General features: G+C 45.1%; 1 pseudogene across 1 annotated transcript; it reads right to left on the bottom strand.

The window, feature by feature from the left end:
- Positions 1–3,731: 3,731 nt before the first annotated feature.
- On the bottom strand, positions 3,732–16,989 carry LOC308403139 (potassium voltage-gated channel subfamily KQT member 2-like; annotated as a pseudogene). The gene is made up of 7 exons (XR_013974837.1): positions 16,788–16,989; positions 15,788–16,000; positions 11,043–11,090; positions 10,550–10,658; positions 8,603–8,925; positions 8,338–8,513; positions 3,732–7,594 (listed from the first exon to the last, which is right to left on the bottom strand). The product of XR_013974837.1 is annotated as a potassium voltage-gated channel subfamily KQT member 2-like (transcript).
- Positions 16,990–18,723: the final 1,734 nt, after the last annotated feature.

Genomic DNA, 18,723 nt, shown 5'->3' with positions numbered 1-18,723 from the left:
CACGTGGATACAGTGGAAACCTTGCAAGTGGATCGTAAAGGTTGGGACAGAGTCTTTCATATGTACATTTGCCGTTAGTAATTTCATAATTCTAGGAATCATCTAGTTTGCTTACACTGATCATGTTGGCACTCTGTTTGCGTTACAACAACACTCATTGTTAAATTGTGTTTTTTTTATCGTGCTTCGCAGAGAAACACAGATGTGTCCGTTTACTGGCCCTGGTTAAAGTAAGAGAGCTGGATTAAGGGCTTCTGTGGGCGACAAGCCAAAAAAATACACATTTTGCATTAGAATATGATTTTTTTGTTGGCTTCAGAGACGGAAAGTAACGAAGTACAAATACTTCATTACTTAAATAGAATTTTCTGGTATCTGTACTTTACCGCTGTACTTTTTTGTGCCTAATTTATACTTCTACTTCTTACATTTTAGCACAAGTACCTGCACTTTGTACTCCCGACATTTTCAAATCAGGGTCATTACATTATTCCCCCCCGCGCACTGTGGAAGCAAGATTACTTAGAATTTTTGTACTTAAAGTACAAAAGCCTGTACTTCTTACTTCCACTTGAGTAAAAAGTTGAGTGAATACTTCTACTTTTACTCGAGTATTTTTAAACAGAGGAATCTAAACTTTAGTAAGGAATGTGTGTACTTTTCTCTGTTTTAGATGCACATATCAATTTGGAGTTCTGCCTCCAAGCCAGAATTGCAGAAATGCACCACGTGTTGCCTGTTTCACTGCCCTCTGTGCCCCACTTTCAGCCCTGCTGTCAGGGCAAAGATTGAGGAGCAAATAAATGGACACATTAAAAATGCTTTGCCTTTAAAGGTATGTTGGTGTTAAATATACCTCATAGTTAAAGTTATAAATATGCCCTTCTTTTCAGCACTTCTGCAGTCTCTTTGTTGACTTACAAGTTGCTTTTCACATTGTACAGTTCAGTGCATCAGCAAGAGAATAAAGTGTGTTTTTATTAAGAATATTTTTATTTCCTGTTCACCACATTTCTTGACAGCTCTTGTGATCCACACCATTTTGCTTTCATTACTGAGGATGGCTTGGATGTTTTTCTTAATATGTACAATCTGATTGTTGGATAAACTGATTGCATTCTATACAACTGCATTTAAATTACATGTGGGGGTTTTCCTCTCTCACAGACAAAATGTTATGCTGATGCAGGACACTTTCACTGCCCTGTCTGTAACATGACCACCATACGGCGTGGGGATATGGCACGGCATTTATTGTCATGTCAGCATTCTTCAATGCCAAGTCAGCCACTACTATCAGGACTGCTCTCCGCTGCACTCTCCGAGGAGCCCCGCCTCCCTCCCGCTGCACTCTCCGAGGACCTCCGCCTCCCTCTTGATGTCTTGTCTCCAGCATCTAAACCATTTCCTGAATCTTCAGTAGAACATTCATGTGCTCCTCCCTCTGTGCTAAATGAAACTGCGGCTTATAGAAAGTCCATGAAAATGAAACGCCCTCACTGTGGTCTTAGTGTTCTTAAAAAAAACTTCAAGGCTCACATGATGAGGAGGCATTCAAACACATCAATGTTTGCCTGGCCTGTCATCTGCACTGTGTTTGTGTAGAGGGACTTCCTCCTCTTTGTTTTCCAGTTTGCAGAGGACATGGAGCTCTTTTTAAAAGCATGTGCTGATGAGCAGGGACTACGGGTCAATGCGATGTTTGACATTTAATGGGCAGATGAAGGCCCCGGCTGTTTGTTTTGTTTTGTTTTTTAATGTGTTGTTTGGGGGTTTTTTTGTTGCATTGTTTGCCATTTGTGACCATTTCTGCTGTGTTGTGCAAATGTAATGAAACTTGTAATGAAACCCATTATAACCACCTTTTTTAATTCCTTGCTGTTGATAGTACTAAATCATATAAATTAGGTAAAACTGCTTTCATTCTAAACTCAACACATGTAAATTGTATTTTTTTTTTAATTACGTCATTTACCCATTTTTGGCCAAACAATCAATTTTATGTAATTCTGATTTTCAAATAAGGGTGTTTGATGGCTTACCGCACTGCAATGGACCAAAAGAATGACGTAGGTTTGATCTTAAGGGTCCAATAGTTTGTGCATGACATTGCAGCACAAATATGTGTTTGCAAGATGTAGCTTGCCATCACCAGTATGTGAATGTGTGTGTGAATGGGTGGATGACTGGATATGTAAAGCGCTTTGGGGTCCTTAGGGACTAGTAAAGCGCTATATAAATACAGGCCATTTATCATTTACCATTTAGTAGGCAGCAGCAGGGGGATTTTCCTGGTTTGATCCAGGAGCTGAAGCTTACAGACATATTTCAGGATGTCAGGGGGGCAATTTGAGCTCTCGCTGGCAGAGCTGGGACCACAACTGAGGAGGCAGAGGACTCAGCTCCGGACTTTTGAGGGACTGTGCAGATCAACTCTGTGAGGTTATCTTTAACCTCAGTCTCAGCCTGGAGAGGGTCTCCATTCTGTGGAAGACCTCTTGTTTGGTGCCTGTCCCAAAGACAACGCAACCCAAGGAGCCAAACCACTTCAGACTCGTTGCCCTGACTTCAAACCTGATAAAGACCATGGAGAGGATCATACTACACCACTTTCGCCCACCAGTTGGGAGAGATCTAGACCCGCTGCAGTTTGCCTACCAGCCTAACATCGGGGTGGATGACGCGGTTGTTAGATTTGTATTGTTGATTGTCATTTATGCTTAGAAATATTTACTTATATATGCTTAGAGTTTTGTAATTAGTTGTAGATTGGTAGAGGTTTTGATCCTTGATAGTCTGCAAACTTTGTGTGTATTAGACAGCACTTTGGGAGCATGAGAGGTCATACCGTGTCTTATTATTTTATGGTAGGATTAACGTAGTTGCGTCTGTTCTAGTCTAAGTGCTCTTTGTTTAGATGAACTGCAGGACTTCCTCACCGTGTTATCTAGGATGAACCATCTAGGGTGAGGGGGAGGCTACCCTCTTCCTGACCAAGGATGTTTGACCCTTTGATCAGCAGTCCACACACACACACACACACACAGGCAAGGTACTCTTTGTGTATGTAGACGTCATATGTTAATGAACTTATGCATATTCATGTAACCTCAATAAAAGGACAGTGGTATGGAAGGGACGGACGAGACTAACTGGAGTCAAGCGGTTGTCCAGTTCTCTCCCGTGCACGAGAAACATGAAGAAGTTTGCCTACTTGTGTCTTGCTTGCAGTGTAATTATGTTGTCTTAACGTTCCAGCGAATAGGTTCAAGCTACAAACCTATCATTAATTGGTCCTTCGAGCCGGAGGGTCAGCGCTCGTTTGCATGTATTAGCTCTAGAATTGCCACAGTTATCCAAGTAACGGATGAGCGATCAAAGGAACCATAACTGGTTCCCTGACCGGGAATCGAACCCGGGCCGCGGCGGTGAGAGCGCCGAATCCTAACCACTAGACCACCAGGGAACCAGTTATGGTTCCTTTGATCGCTCATCCGTTACTTGGATAACTGTGGCAATTCTAGAGCTAATACATGCAAACGAGCGCTGACCCTCCGGCTCGAAGGACCAATTAATGATAGGTTTGTAGCTTGAACCTATTCGCTGGAACGTTAAGACAACATAATTACACTGCAAGCAAGACACAAGTAGGCAAACTTCTTCATGTTTCTCGTGCACGGGAGAGAACTGGACAACCGCTTGACTCCAGTTAGTCTCGTCCGTCCCTTCCATACCACTGTCCTTTTATTGAGGTTACATGAATATGCATAAGTTCATTAACATATGACGTCTACATACACAAAGAGTACCTTGCCTGTGTGTGTGTGTGTGTGTGTGTGTGTGTGTGTGTGTGTGTGTGTGTGTGTGTGTGTGTGTGTGTGGGGACTGCTGATCAAAGGGTCAAACATCCTTGGTCAGGAAGAGGGTAGCCTCCCCCTCACCCTAGATGGTTCATCCTAGATAACACGGTGAGGAAGTCCTGCAGTTCATCTAAACAAAGAGCACTTAGACTAGAACAGACGCAACTACGTTAATCCTACCATAAAATAATAAGACACGGTATGACCTCTCATGCTCCCAAAGTGCTGTCTAATACACACAAAGTTTGCAGACTATCAAGGATCAAAACCTCTACCAATCTACAACTAATTACAAAACTCTAAGCATATATAAGTAAATATTTCTAAGCATAAATGACAATCAACAATACAAATCTAACAGCGGTCACCTGCCTTCAATACAATCCAACCCTCAGTGCTAAGGGAGAAGATGCAGGGATTGGTGGGAATGGACCATCAGCTGTCCTCGTGGATTATTGACTACCTCACCAGAAGACCCCAGTATGTGAGTGTCTGAGGTGGTAGTCTGTAGCACGGGGGCCCCATAAGGAACAGTACTCGCCCCTTTAATCTTCACCCTGTACACTGCGGACTTCAGTTATAACACAGACACTTGCCATATCCAGAAGTTCTCAGACAACACTGACATTGTGGACTGTCTGCTGGAGTACATCGAGCAGGTTGGGGAGGAGAAGATGTTGTCGAAGCTAACATCCATCATGGACAACAGCTCCCATCCCCTGCGTGAGACTGGACGAGCACCGAGCAGCTCGTTCAGCAGTAGACTTTTACACCCACAGCGTAGGAAGGAGCGCTACCGCAGGTCATTCTTACCAGCAGCTGTCAGACTCTATAACACTCATTTTATATAAAATCTTAATATAAATGAGTAACAGTAGGTGGACATTAGGTAAGACTGCACTTTTTGCAGCGATCTCGTATAAAAAACTATTCGGCGCGTATATAAAACAGGTCCGCGGCTCCGAACCGTAGTAAAGGGACCTCTGGCTAATACGCCTCTTAATGCGTGTTTTGTTTGGGTTTCCACCGGCATGGAATTACCAAAAATAGAGAGGACATAGCCGAACATATGAAACAGGAAAATACCGCTGTGTAACCCATTTATTTCAGCAAAGCATTCTGAATACTACCGTTTTAAACGGTAACTGTAACAGAATACAGTTACTCATATTTTGTATTTTAAATACGTAACACCGGCACATGTACTCCGTTACTCTCCAACACTGCCTGTAAAGCACTCACTAACAAAACAGGAAACTGAATATCTGCTGAAACAGATCAGAGCCCCTGGAGCTGTACCCAAACTGGAAAACCTTAAAGGTTACTAGCAAGTCTCCTTAACTGAACATGCTTCCAACATTTAAGCCATCATCAGATGACTTTTTATACTCTCATAGCATTTGATATCAGTAATGCTCATGTTACCTTTCAGAGGCTGATAAAGTTCTGAGTGGCCTCTCCAACTGCAGTGCCTATTTGGATGACCTGGTGGTTTATCCGGAAACTCGGCAAGATCATTTGACATGGGCAGGTACAGCCCATGAAGTCCAACTTTGTTGCGCTTAAAGATTATTCCACAACTAAAACAATGCGTGAGCTGCATAGGTTTCTGGGAATGGTTGGTTATTACAGCAAATCTGCAGAAATTTCTCCTCCACGGTCCAACCATTAACCATTAACTAGTCTTAATTGCCCCTTGGGAATAATAATATAAAAAATAAAGTCTTTCTGATTCTAATCTACTGTCCAAAGGTTGATTTTGTTTTGTCAGATGAGTGTCAGGGTGCTTTTGAAAGTGCTAAATCCCTCCTTTGCCACACCCCATGCTCGCTGCACCTGAGTTGACCTGACCTTTCAAATTGGAAGTTGGGGCTGGAGCAGTGCTGTTGCTGGAAGATGTGCAGGGTTTGGACCACCCCGTTTGCTATTTCTCCTGCAAGTTTAACAAAAATCAGCTCAATTATTCCACTATTGAAAAGGAAACTATGGGTTTGTTGTTGGCTCTTCAGCACCTCCAAGTTTACCTGCAGTCCAGTATTTTGCCTATCGTTGTGCACACTGATCGTTTTCCTTTCACGTATATTCAACGTGACAGGCTCTGCTGACGCAGGAATACACTCTAGACATTCAACATAAAAAGGGAACTGAAAATATTCTGGCCGATGACCTTTTCAGGTTGTATGATTTTTGTTTTTGTTTTTCATAAGCTGAAAAACGCTAAAATTTAAGTTTTCAGCAATGCTTACCATATTTAGAGAGCCCGATTGGCAACAAGCATTAAAAGTAATCTTCCCCTGATGTCTACTCTGAAATCACAGCAGCAGTAAATTTGCAGCAGGTCTGTGAAGCATGGAGTTACTGGAAGATTATGTCTTATTTATTATCTTTCAAAATACATAAGCATGTGTGTTAGCACTGACCTATCAAATCGTCCATACAGTCTTCCACAAACACCTGGGGAAAAAACAATAACCTGCTAAAGATTACATGTAGTAGATGAGCAGGTGCAAGCTGATAGTGTCACAGTAAGAAGATGCTCCAGTGACCGTGCAGAGTCACATTTAGTTAAATAACCAGAATATTAAAAAACATATAAACAGAGTTCATTGATACTGCTGCAGCCTCTAGAGAGCAGAATAAGATACAGATCCCATACATAGCCAAAGTTACCTGAAAGCTCGTGGTTCACCTGAAAGTTAAAACCCAGCAGCTCCGGATCTACTTCCTAAACTTTGGACAGGAAGTAGATAAACAAACAGCAGTCTGGTCCATCTTTCCAACTTTTCTTTGTTTAAACGATTAACAAATGTATTGGCGAGCTGAGATTATGTGATTATTTTATACATAGAAACAAGCAACCAATCAGGTGAAAGCGTGTCCCAGCAGTGTGCCAGTTGGTGACAGTGTGGACAGATGTTTGCCGTGCAGAATCTGTCACGTAAATCGTACCATCATGGGTGCGGCCGCTGAGCTCTGTACACAATAATCCTTTGCTGTGAGCCTCCAGCTGGTGGTTTAAATCTTTATGTTTACTTTTTATTCACATTTTGATGAATACTTTAAATGTTCTGCTGGTTGTGACTCTGGATTTCTCGCAGCTTCATTTGGTTCCAGTCCAGGCCCGGTCCGAGTGCGGCGACGGGGCACAGAGCTCGGAGTCGGAGTCTGACTCCCCCTCAGCGATGTAGGACCGGACGGCGGTGCAGCAGGCAGCTCCTCCCCCACCATGGCGATCTCCCAGGTTGTTGGAGGAGTAGAATCCATTGTTGAGGAAGTCCAGGTTGTCTCTGGACTGGGAGATGGAGAAGCCACTGAAAGAACGCTCCAGCTCCTCATGGTCCACCGATGGAATGGAGATAGAGGTGTCACTGTCAGGCTTCCCCTCCTCGCCTCCTCCTCCCATCCCATTGGACCCCTCTCCTGCCCTCTCCTGTTTCTCCGCCCCCCCTCGGTCTCCGGTGCTGTGACGGTTCGATCGGTTCCCACTGTGTCTCTCCCCAGATGGAGGAGGGGGCAGTCGAACCAATGACCCATCCCCCACCGGACTTGGAGTATTACCCTGGCTACGATGAGGAGGGGGCGGAGCCTGCTGGTGGAGCTGGGAGCTGATGGGCTGCCAGGAGGTGGAGGGAGGACATGTGGGGGCATTGTAGTTCCTGTGTCCGGTGGAACTGCTGGAGCGAACCATCTTCGTCACAACCCGAGCCTTCTCCACATGTTCAACTGGCAACCCTCTGTGTGTGCAAAATGTAAACACATTAGTAAGTAACCGCCATTTTATCAACAGGAAGTTCTGAGATTATCAAAAGGAAGTTGTTTATGAACAGCTAGATCTAAGGTCAAGTGGAAGATAACAGATTCCTTTTTGCTAAAGCATATAGTTAGGGCTGGACCAGGTGACCCTGAATCCTCCCTTAGTTATGCTGCAATAGACGTAGGCTGCCGGGGATTCCCATGATGCACTGGGTGTTTCTTCTTCACTCACTATGTATTAACAGACCTCTTTGCACTGAATCATATCTGTTATTAACCTCTGTCTCTCTTCCACAGCATGTCTTTATCCTGTCTTCCTTCTCTCACTCCAACCAATCACAGCAGATGGCCCCGCCCCTCCCTGAGCCTGGTTCTGCTGGAGGTTTCTTCCTGTTAAAAGGGAGTTTTTCCTTCCCACTGTCGCCAAAGTGCTGCTCATAGGGGGTCATATGATTGTTGGGTTTTTCTCTGTATGTATTATTGTAGGGTCTACTGTACAATATAAAGCACCTTGAGGCGACTGTTGTTGTGATTTGCCGTTGTATAAATAAATTGAATTTAATTGAATTGGATGGTCGGGCCTTTAGGTCAGGTTCAAGTTAGATTAAAATTGGGAAATATTTATTATATTTTTCTCATCACTACTGTGACTTTGATGACGCTACCCTTTACTTGTATTTTCATTTACATTAATGACATGATGAATGAATAAAAAGACACTGACTGCATGATCTTGGCGATGGATTGGCTCTTCTCCAGCTGATCCACTGGACTGTGATAGGGTGGTGCTGGGTCTGGCTCCTTGGATCCAAAGTAGGCGTCGGTCTCAGCCTGAGGGATTCCCATTCGCTGGATATAGATATTAACCAAAAAGTCGAGCTTTCTCTCCATGGACAGGACCTAAGTGAGAAAACACCAGCAAAACAGACTCATGTCTGAAACCATAGCAGAAAAGCCACCAGGTGTACTCTTTATAGTCTGTTGGTTACCTGCTTCTCCACCTTCCCCAGGCGTCCCATCATGCTCGGGTCTTCAGGTAGCTCCTCACTGGCTGCTTTGGGACGATCCTTATCTGCAATTGGTGTTCCTCTGCCAACGATCTGATCCACCCTGCCAGTCAGGAGACAGAGTGAGTCAAGCCATTCAAAACCTCATAAAGTCTTACTTCACGCAGTTTTACCTAGACTGGAGGTTCTTGATACGGGCGAGCATGTCCAGGTGTCCGGCTGAATACTGTTCAATCACATCCATGACATCATAGGGACGAAGACTTTCCTTAAACTTCCTCTTGGATACCATGAAGCGCATGATGCTAAGAGAGGAAACAAGACAGCCAGCAGTCACACCACTTGTCTGAAATCAAAAAACCGAATCTGAATACTTAGAAGATATTCTGGGGCTTTTCTGTACAGGGTGCTGTGTGGTTTCTTTATCCAAGTCCTGGTGACTAGTTTGAGTTTACCGGCATGCTTTGGCATGAGTGCCTGGATTGCTAATGAGGTCAATCAAGTCTTGACCACATCCATCTACAGTCTGTGGAATGGAGATAAGGAATGGTCCATATCTCTGCTTCAGTCCTGAAAACTGTGGCTCACAGTCCTGCTGGTAAGCTCTGGGCTCAGGGTCACCACAATGGAGAAACACGTTAAAAGTAACGGTTTGAGCTTGGCCCAAAGATGAAGACCAGATCAAATCTACAAAGAGCAGGCAAAGACTGTTTCGTTCTCTGACAGTCGAGTCAACCAGAACTTTGAATGGTTATCTTTAAAAACGTCAGCGATACCTGGGAAAGAACAGTAACGTTAGGGTAGGCCACATTGTGTTCATCCTTTTATCACACTTTATAGACATTTATATATTCCATCCATCCATTCGCTTCCGTTTATCCTTTTCAGGAGCCTATCCCAGCTGTCTTAGGGCGAGAGGCGGGGATACCCTGGACAGGTCGCCAGTCTGTCGCAGGGCTAACACACAGAGACAGACAACCATTCACACTCACATTCACTCCTGCATTCACACCTATGGGCAATTTAGTTTCCGAATAACCTATCCCCACTGACTGCATGTCTTTGGACTGTGGGAGAACCCACACAAACACGGGAAGAACATGCAAACTCCACACAGAAAGACCCCAGCCTGATGGTGGAATTGAAGTCAGGACCTTCTTGCTGTGAGGCAACAGTGCTAACCACCGTGCTGCTCCATGATATTTCTATATCTTACTACAATGTTGGTTTTATTCTGTGCCTTGTAGAAGGTGGGTCATGGAAGTCCCAGAGGTAGGGCCCCTCCATTCCCACATGCTTCAGGATCAAAACAAACATGGAAGCTAGCCCACAGCTTGTTTGTTTACATGCTGTTTCTTAGTCTCTGCTCTGAAGTGAGCTGAGGGGGGTAGCATACAGCATACAGCAAACTAAGGACAGCCAACACTTCTGGAGATTCAGCGTACGTCCTGAGGGAAGCTGGTTCTCTTTGAGGAGGTTTTATTTCTACTGGAGCTGCTGCATGTCTCAGAATTTAGTTCTGATCCAGATTCCAGAACCAGACAGCTGGACTGCTGGAGAGCTGCTGAGGCAAGACCTGAAACTTCAGATAACTGATATGCCTGAATACACCAACAAAAAACACATGAGAAATGATAATAACAATAATAATTGTAATGTCTTAGCAGAGGTGCTTTTACAACACAACAGAACACAGTGAAACAACATAAAGCAATGAAGCTAACTGAGGTCAGACTGACTGCTCTTACCCAACAGCTGATGGGGACCTTTGACCCTGGGGTGAGTAGAAATTTAAAAAAAAATACAAAAAAAGAAATAAAAGTAATGTGAATAAAAACATGATTCAGTGCAGAATAAACAGCAAATAAAGGGTGAGCAAAGCGATGAATGGTGGCAGAAAAACGAATATTTGCAGGAAACTGTTCGTACCAGATGGCTCTAATGGTAACCTTTAACGCTGGGGTCAGGTCCTGAGGGACAAACTCACAGTGGCAGCTCTTGTTGTCATCAGCCATTTCTTCTCCAGGAAGGCTGGCCTCTAAAACGGCAACAAACACAATGGGTGTAATTGACCACACACACACGGGACTGCAGAACCTGTGGGACCCAACATGTCATTACAACCAGAGACCTCAAACTAGTTCACCTGATGTCTGGACAAAAAAAACAAACAAACAACTAAAACAAAACTAAAATGTTGTCACAAACATGACCTGCAGGTGGCAATACAGCCCCTCACGTCATAATGCCCAACAAGACGCCACTGCATGTAAACAAAGTAGGAAATGTGACTCACTTTTATCCTGCTGAAACGCTCATGGTAACCAAAGCTCTGCACACAGACTGAAACCCCATGTCCCTGTTTACCTCTGCCCTGATGGCCTCCCTCTGTGTATTCTGGTGTGTGTGAGTGTGTGCTGACCTGGGGAGCTCTTCTGTCTGAACTCTTCATCCTGCATCTCTATCAGCACTACAGGAGGAAGAGGAGAGAGGAAACACCTTCATCACGGAAGATCACACTCATCATCACAGTCACCCAGAAAACCAAACAATTACCAAATTTTATACCTGCAAGTGTTAGCCTAGATTAGCACACACCGAATGTGCTACCCTAGCTTAGCACATCGAATGCGTTAGCCTAGCTTAGCACACACAGAATGTGCTAGCCTAGTTTAGCACACACAGAATGTGCTAGCCTAGCTTAGCACACAGAATGTGTTAGCCTAGCTTAGCACACACAGAATGTGCTAGCCTAGCTTAGCACACACAGAATGTGCTAGCCTAGCTCAGTGTGACTGGAAGATGAGGAACGCTGTGATCTGAAATGGATGCAGAGCTTAAACTTGACAGTCAGGTTGTAAGATCTAGCTTTTTTTAATGTGAGGCACTTCATCTAAAATAGACCCTATTTTATCAAGGAAGCTTTTTGAGACGGTAATCCATGCCTTTGATACATCAAGGCTGGATTACTGTAACACACTTTATTGTGGGGTTAGTGATGCATCCATCAGGCATCTGCAGGTTGCGCCTAATCCTAACCCTGCAGTGCGACGTTTAACTGGCACATAAAAATCTGAGCACATTTTTAATTAACTCATTTCAGGATCCTTTATAAATCTCTTAATGGCCTGACTGCCCCCCTCCCCCAAACTACTACAGCCATATACACCTGCCCGCTCCCCTAGGTCTGCCAATCAGCAGCTCGTTAAGGTACCAAAGACTAACTATAAATTTAAAGGTGGCTGTGGTTGTGCTGTAGCTGCTCCAAAATTGTGGAATGATCTGCCCTCGCACGTTAGGCAGGCCTCTTCTCTTTCTGACTTTAAGACTCTTCTAAAAACACATTTTTTATTTCAAATTGCTTTATAAAGGTGGTATGGTAAATGGACCCAACAATGGACTATGGGAAGCGCTTCGGCTCCCTTAAGGCCAAAACAGAGAGCATGAGGAGGAGCTTCTTCCCTCAGGTATCTGGTCCCTCAACCAGGTGTAGGACTGGACTCTCTCTCATTCCTGTACATCAGCAACTGTTTATTCCCACACGGTTTATTTGCACAGTTTTATAACTTCTTAAATTTGTTTATCTGCACATTCTATTTGTTTTTATTTATAATTTTTTACCTTCAATTTTACTGTAAATTTTTACATTTTAAACGTGTATATTATGAAAATTTCTGGCTAGTTTAGTTTTATGTTTAGTTTTTTATGGTCGGGCATTGCACAGCAACAAGCATTTCACTGCATGTCGTACTGAGTATGATTGTGTATGTGATAAATAAAATTTGAATGTGTAAATATTAGAAGCAGAGGGAAGTTTATTTGAAGAGCAGAACCAAAGGGATCCCACGAGCTTTTCTATAACGCTGGAAATAGAGGGTTTGCGTGAACTTTACATGAACGCCTTGAACTTGAATGCTAGAAGTCTGATATCACGTCTCAGATTACAGTTCCTGAAACATCCTATCCGGTCGTTAAGTCTGACGTCACTAGCCGTGTCTGGACCTAAACTCCGCTGCAGGTCCATATATCAAACGATCACTATGGCATTACTGAGAGTTGAAAAACTGTCTAAAGTCTTTCATCTTTAATAAAATGATCAGCGTTCTGCTCTACCAGGTGTAACAATTGAGTTTAACATCCAGGCATCCATGAAAACGGAATTTATGACATTTAACAGAGTTAGAAGTTAGCAGGGAGTTAGCTCGCTAGCTTCTATCTAAATACAATATAGCATGTCCTGACTGCGGGGTTTTGGAAACAAATTAAAACGTACAGCTCTGTTATCACTTCCAGCATAAATAAAGACAGAAAATTAAACAGCAGTGACGTTTGTAGGGTTACTGAAGTTTGGCTAGCTGGTATATAATGATGTGCTACGTGACCGCTAGCGACACAGCTATGTTAGCATAATATAAACAAGCTAACTTTTTCCACTCGATAAAAGTTAACGTGAGTGTTCTCGGTGGTCAGGAACAAATGTAATCGCATGGCAGGATGCTGTAAAAGGACCAAACTTCAGCCAGGAGAACAACTGAGATAATCCATCCACAATACGAGGTTAGTCATTCATATACTGCTGCATGGGCTGGGCTGTAGTTACATCCTAAGGTTTTAAAAACTGAGCTTAAATAAATGATTAGTGGTAATAAAAGCCGAGGGAGGTCAACAGTGATCACTGACTGTTTTAGGAGCTTTTTGAGATTAAATAGAAGAAAATACAAAACATTAATTATGTTAACAACACAAAAGCCATATTAAACGCAGACTACTTTAGGCCCGGAAGTAGGATTCGTCGCGTCATCACTGAACAACCGGATAGCTAACTGCTCATTAAAGGGACGTGCACACAGGAAGAGGCTGCACAGCCAACGGAGAACATAAATATCAAAAGCATTCAGGTAAACAATGACACGTGAAATGACTTCGAGGTGGGCGGGTCCTTTTGTTAACCGCCTAAACCCAAACTCTTTCATGGCAGCATTTTTAATTTCTCTTTGCTATTTGGGCTGATTGGGACCTGATGAATGTAAAAACAAAGAATTACCTGATTTTTTTTTTTTACTGGATTTTTGTTTCTGAGAAACATGAGATCGACATAAGAGAACATTAGTTTCAAATTTCGATCGAGCAGTGGCAGTATAATGTCCTCGTAAGTGGATATCAGGCACTTGTAGAGCAACATTTAGTATTTTAGTCTAGACGACCCAAAATGTGATGTCCACATACAGTATGTGGACGCCAGGTCCTAGGAGGTTAAACTGATCTCAGCTTTGAGGACAGAGAGGAACCACTGACTGACACAGAAGAAGGGGGAAGTCCACCAGAGGATCATCCGACTGTCAGCTACAAATGCATCCACTGTGGGCAAGGTTTGAGAGTCTGCTCTAAATGCTGATATAAAAACCATTGAAACTGTAGCTAGAACCAGTTAAACCAGTCAGAATCATTCACACACCAAGACTCCACTGATGCTCAGATGATGAGCGTGGATCAGTCACACCTCCAGTTTCCTCTCACGACCTTCTCCTCTTCCCTCGTTCTTTGTTTTTCCCCTCTCTCATTTGTCCTGCATGTGTCACAGTGACCTCAGGTGATGTCTAATGAAAACAAAGAGCTGGGTTCCTCTTCCATTTTTGTAGAAGAAATTCTTTATTTGACACAAATGTTCGTCCCACAGCAGTGTGGAAACGGCTCCGGCCATGCTCACATCCACTGTGAAGCCTTGCACATTTGCACCTGTACCATTGTAGTGTTGTGAGCCCACACATGGCGCCATGGTACTTTTTTTATGTCCGATACCGATATCATAAATATGGATCTGCCGATACGATATGATTTGTTTTTTTAATGTCTCGCTGTTCATACTCACATTTTAAAAAACAAAACAAGCTGTTCTGTTACACTGTATGCAAAAAATACACCACACCCCAAACATTTCACAGTTCAGCAATAATGATCTTTGTATTTACATATTTAGGAGAACTTTAAATCTAAGTATTTAAAGTAAAATTCAAAAATAATTTAAATTGCAATTTTATGCAGATTTCAAAAAGGTCTTTGTTCTGAAAAAAGTGCAATATCAGCACAAAATAATCTTTATATTCAACAACTAAAAAAGTGGAGCCTTTTACACTTAAAGCTGAACATAAACAGACATCCAGAGTGGAAAACAGTGCAAATAAATGCAAACACTTCATGACACTCACCTTTGATCAGGATGGATGTCAGTGTGAGCTGTTTCTATCACTTTTAACCTGAGGCTAAATTTTGTGTCATTTACATACATATAAACACTTATTTTTAATAGTTTTTTTCTGAACCATGAAACTGTTTGGCCATGTGTCGTCCCTGCGTCGGGAGCACATGCTGGGCTCTCCAAATCACACACAAACAGTATCCCACATTCCTGATTTTTAGTTCACAGACACTTCTTATAACGACTAACTTCTCCTGAAACGTTGGAGGGTTTTATACAGTAAAGTCACAGGATAAAAATAATTATCACTCATTTGTTAAAATAATAATTTTCTGTTGTAACCCTCAAACTGAATGGTAATGTAACCACAAATATTTTTCACAAAACTAAAACACACTACTTCCACATCTAATGTCTTTACTCAGACTAAACTGGATCCGCACTCCGTGTCGGCGAATGCTCGCAGCATGGGGGCGGCGGGTTTGTCCCCGATATCCGATCCAGTAATTTAGGTCAGGATCGGATCGATACCGATGCTGTATATCGGATCGGTCCGGTCCAGAAGAGTTTGTTCACCCTGAGTCATCATCACTGGAGCTCAGATTCCTAATTTCACCTTTGATTTTAATCTGATGATCGAACTCTGACCGGACAGATCAGAGGAAGTTTGCTGATGGAGGTGAGACAGCAGCAGACTCTGGATCAGTTTGAATCCAATAAAAACTGTCCTGCCATGCAGGTGAACCCTGATTCGCTGATTCCTTCGGGTGGATTCGGTTCCAGGCTGACAAACACGATGATGATGATGAAGTCTTTTAAACCAAACATTTAATCTCAAAATAACAGCAGTTTAGTGACTAATGCTTAAGTAAAGACAGACCACATCTTACAGAGTGTCCTGGCAAACAGGACAAGCTGCTGATTTTTCTGAACATGTGATTTTAGTGTTTAGTGTGATTGGCCGGTCTTACCTTCAGAGTTCTGACGGGATGCTGCTCCCCGGATCCTGAAGGCCTGCCTAGTTCTGCTGCGTTCTCCAAAGCTCCAGCTCTTTGGAACCTTGCTGGGACTCTCTTCCAAATTGGGCTCTATGCTGGGGGACCGCCGCAAGGCCTGGACTCCCCCAGGACCTCCAGGTACTCCAGGACCAATGCCAGGAGCAGGACCCATTCCAGGTGCAACTCCTGGGCGAACGGGAGGAACCAGTAAGAAGGAAGGAAGACAGAGTGCTACTTCAGGTCCTGATTACAAGTAACGTTCTTTGCTTAAATGGCTCCTCCTGGATATGACTGCCAGTCCTTGATGTGCACAAACCAGTAACCACCAGCTCACAGGGGTGCAGTGGTTACCTATGTTGCCTCACAGCCTGAGAGTCCTGGGGTTCCACCCATCCTATGAAATAGGCCGACCCCCCCCCCCCATCACCACCAACGATCAGTGGATGGCGTGTTGTCTGACTCTGTGTTTAAAGACTCATTTATTTATTTATTTATTTTATTTTATTTTTTTTTTAAATGACATCAGAAACAGCAGTATGCGACATTACGTGATGGCAGAGCTTCAGTTCATCCTTTGTCATTTTTTTTTTTTTTTTTAATAAATAGGACAGGGGGAATGAATGAGAGAAAGAGGGGGAGAGAAAGAAAGAAAACCAAAGGGGAGAAGAGACGGTGAGAAGGGGGGGAAGAGAGAGAAAAAAAAAAAAAAAAAAGAACTCCTGGGTCACCTGTATGGAGAAAAAAAAACAAACAAACAAAAAAAACAAACAGAGGAGACAGCAAACAACAAAGAGTAACATAATAATAGAGAAAACAAAGCACCATCACAATAAACTAGCTAGTCATAGATATCAATATTTACTAAATAATAAACGATATTGTGCAGCACGCAAGATAGACAGCGCACAGTGTGCTTTGAGGCAGCAGCCAAGAAAGCTTTAGTCCGCGTCTGTGAATACCCATGTGTGCATACCTGTGTGGATCAGCATGCTTGCATTCCAAAGGTTTCTCCATGTAATGATCTGCTAGGGAGTGTGGGGGGGCCACAGCCCCGTCCTCCAGGGTGTGAAGCGGGTATGGAGGAGATCAAAACTCCAGACATCCAGAGGCCCCCAGAACACAAGAGACCATGGAAGACCAACAGAGGGGCAGCCGCGCCACTGTTCCAGTAAGAGCTGAGGAGAGTCCCAGATGAGGGCTCGCCCAGCAGCCGCGGAGCAGAAGTCAGGGGGAGTGGCAGTGACGCGCCCGTGAGCTCCGCCGGCCCCCAGCTGTGCCTGAGTGACCGAGCCCCAGGCCGAGAGGCCGGGGGCACCCCACCTCCAAAGGGGCCCGAGCGAGCCCCAGGCCCCGACAAGCGGCCGCCAAGGAGTGAGCCGGTGTGTACCCGGACGCCCACCCCCAGACACAAAGAACCACCAACACACCGACACCTGAGGGAGTCCGCCACCGGCAGGGGAAGTGGTGGTGGGTGGAGATAGGCCTCCAAACCTTGGAGGGCCTGAGGTGTCCCCAGAGAGGTGGCGTCTGATACCCAACCTGACATATAGACACAGACATACAGGCACACACAGACACAAACATCCATTCCCACCCTCATGCTCTCATATGCACTCACTCCACACTCAACCAACGTGGAGACAGACATAAAGAGACGCTGTACACACAATCACACTCCCCAATCATACTCTACAAACCGGGTCTAGGTACCCTTGCCCCTGGAGGGGGGAATTGCACCCAGACCCAGGTGGTGTTACCCTTTTCCCTGCGGTGGGGAGAGGCAGACCACCCCGACTCTGCAGCAGCAGGGAGGCCCCACACCCCAGACCGCAGTCGGACGGCCAACTCCTCCTACTAGCCCTCCCGCTCCAGCAGGCCGCAGAGAATGGGGGTGAGAGAAGACTCCAAACCTCCCTCCACCCGCTCATTGTAGTGTTGATGCATATGTGTTCTAAGGTGCAATTAAAACCCAGGAGGGCATGGAGCTACCTGCCAAGGAGCAGCAGGTAAGCGCATAGTCCCTCCTGCTAGCCCTCAATGACTAAGTGTATTTAAAATTGAGAGGTGGGCAACGACGTCAGGGGTGAGGTATACACCCTGATGGTGATTTGGACTCCGTGATTGTGCCCACCCCCAAGATCCTATATGTATGTGTAATGAGAGTGTGAATAATGTGAATGTCTAAGTTGTGGGATAAAATTGAGGCAGAGGCAGCCAGAAGGGGACGGGGGGGGGGGGGGGGGGGGGGGGGGGGGGGGTAGCCTCCTCTGCACCCTGGTGACATACCCCTACTCCAAGGCCCTGCATGTGTGGGTGGTTGTGGAGGAGCGGGAAGAGGGAGGCAGCTGGAGATGGGGAGGGAAGGAAGGGAGGGGCAGGTAACCCCTCCCTGGGGCCAGCTCCCCCGCTGACCCCAGTAGGCACTCCCACCCTCCGCGACCCGCCAGGGAAGGGGGGCCCAGGCCCATCAGACCGGGGCCCAGTGCAGCAGCGCCGCCCGGCTCCACAGAGCCCTGGACAGTCCACCCAACCCCACCACAGAGAAAACTGCACCCACCCCACCATCCACACATCTTCCAGACTACATAAGACGGTAAACGCCCAGGCTGAGATCTTCCTCCACCTCTCCTGTATCTCCCCCTCCTGCAGAGAGTTCCTGAAGAGAAGAAAGCTCCTGCAAGATGTGACCATCCCCCCCACCAGTTGAAGAGCCCCCCAGGCGGCTCGACGCACCGGCGGCACCCTGCTCCAGGGCCGGGCCCCCATGCACCCACCCGCCCACAACCCCGGCAACACACCAACCAGGACCCAAGCCCCCGAGGCCCGGCCCGGGCCCCAGCCCAGAGACGGAGCGCCCCCAGAACCTCACGCCCATCCCGGACCCACCCAGGGGCAGCCAGGTTGCCAGG

This window comes from Rhamphochromis sp. 'chilingali' (assembly GCF_963969265.1).
Source record: "Rhamphochromis sp. 'chilingali' genome assembly, chromosome: 9".
Taxonomy (NCBI): Eukaryota; Metazoa; Chordata; class Actinopteri; order Cichliformes; family Cichlidae; genus Rhamphochromis; species Rhamphochromis sp. 'chilingali'.
The sequence above is the reverse complement of the archived record's forward strand: the minus strand, read 5'-3'. Positions and strand labels throughout refer to the sequence as shown.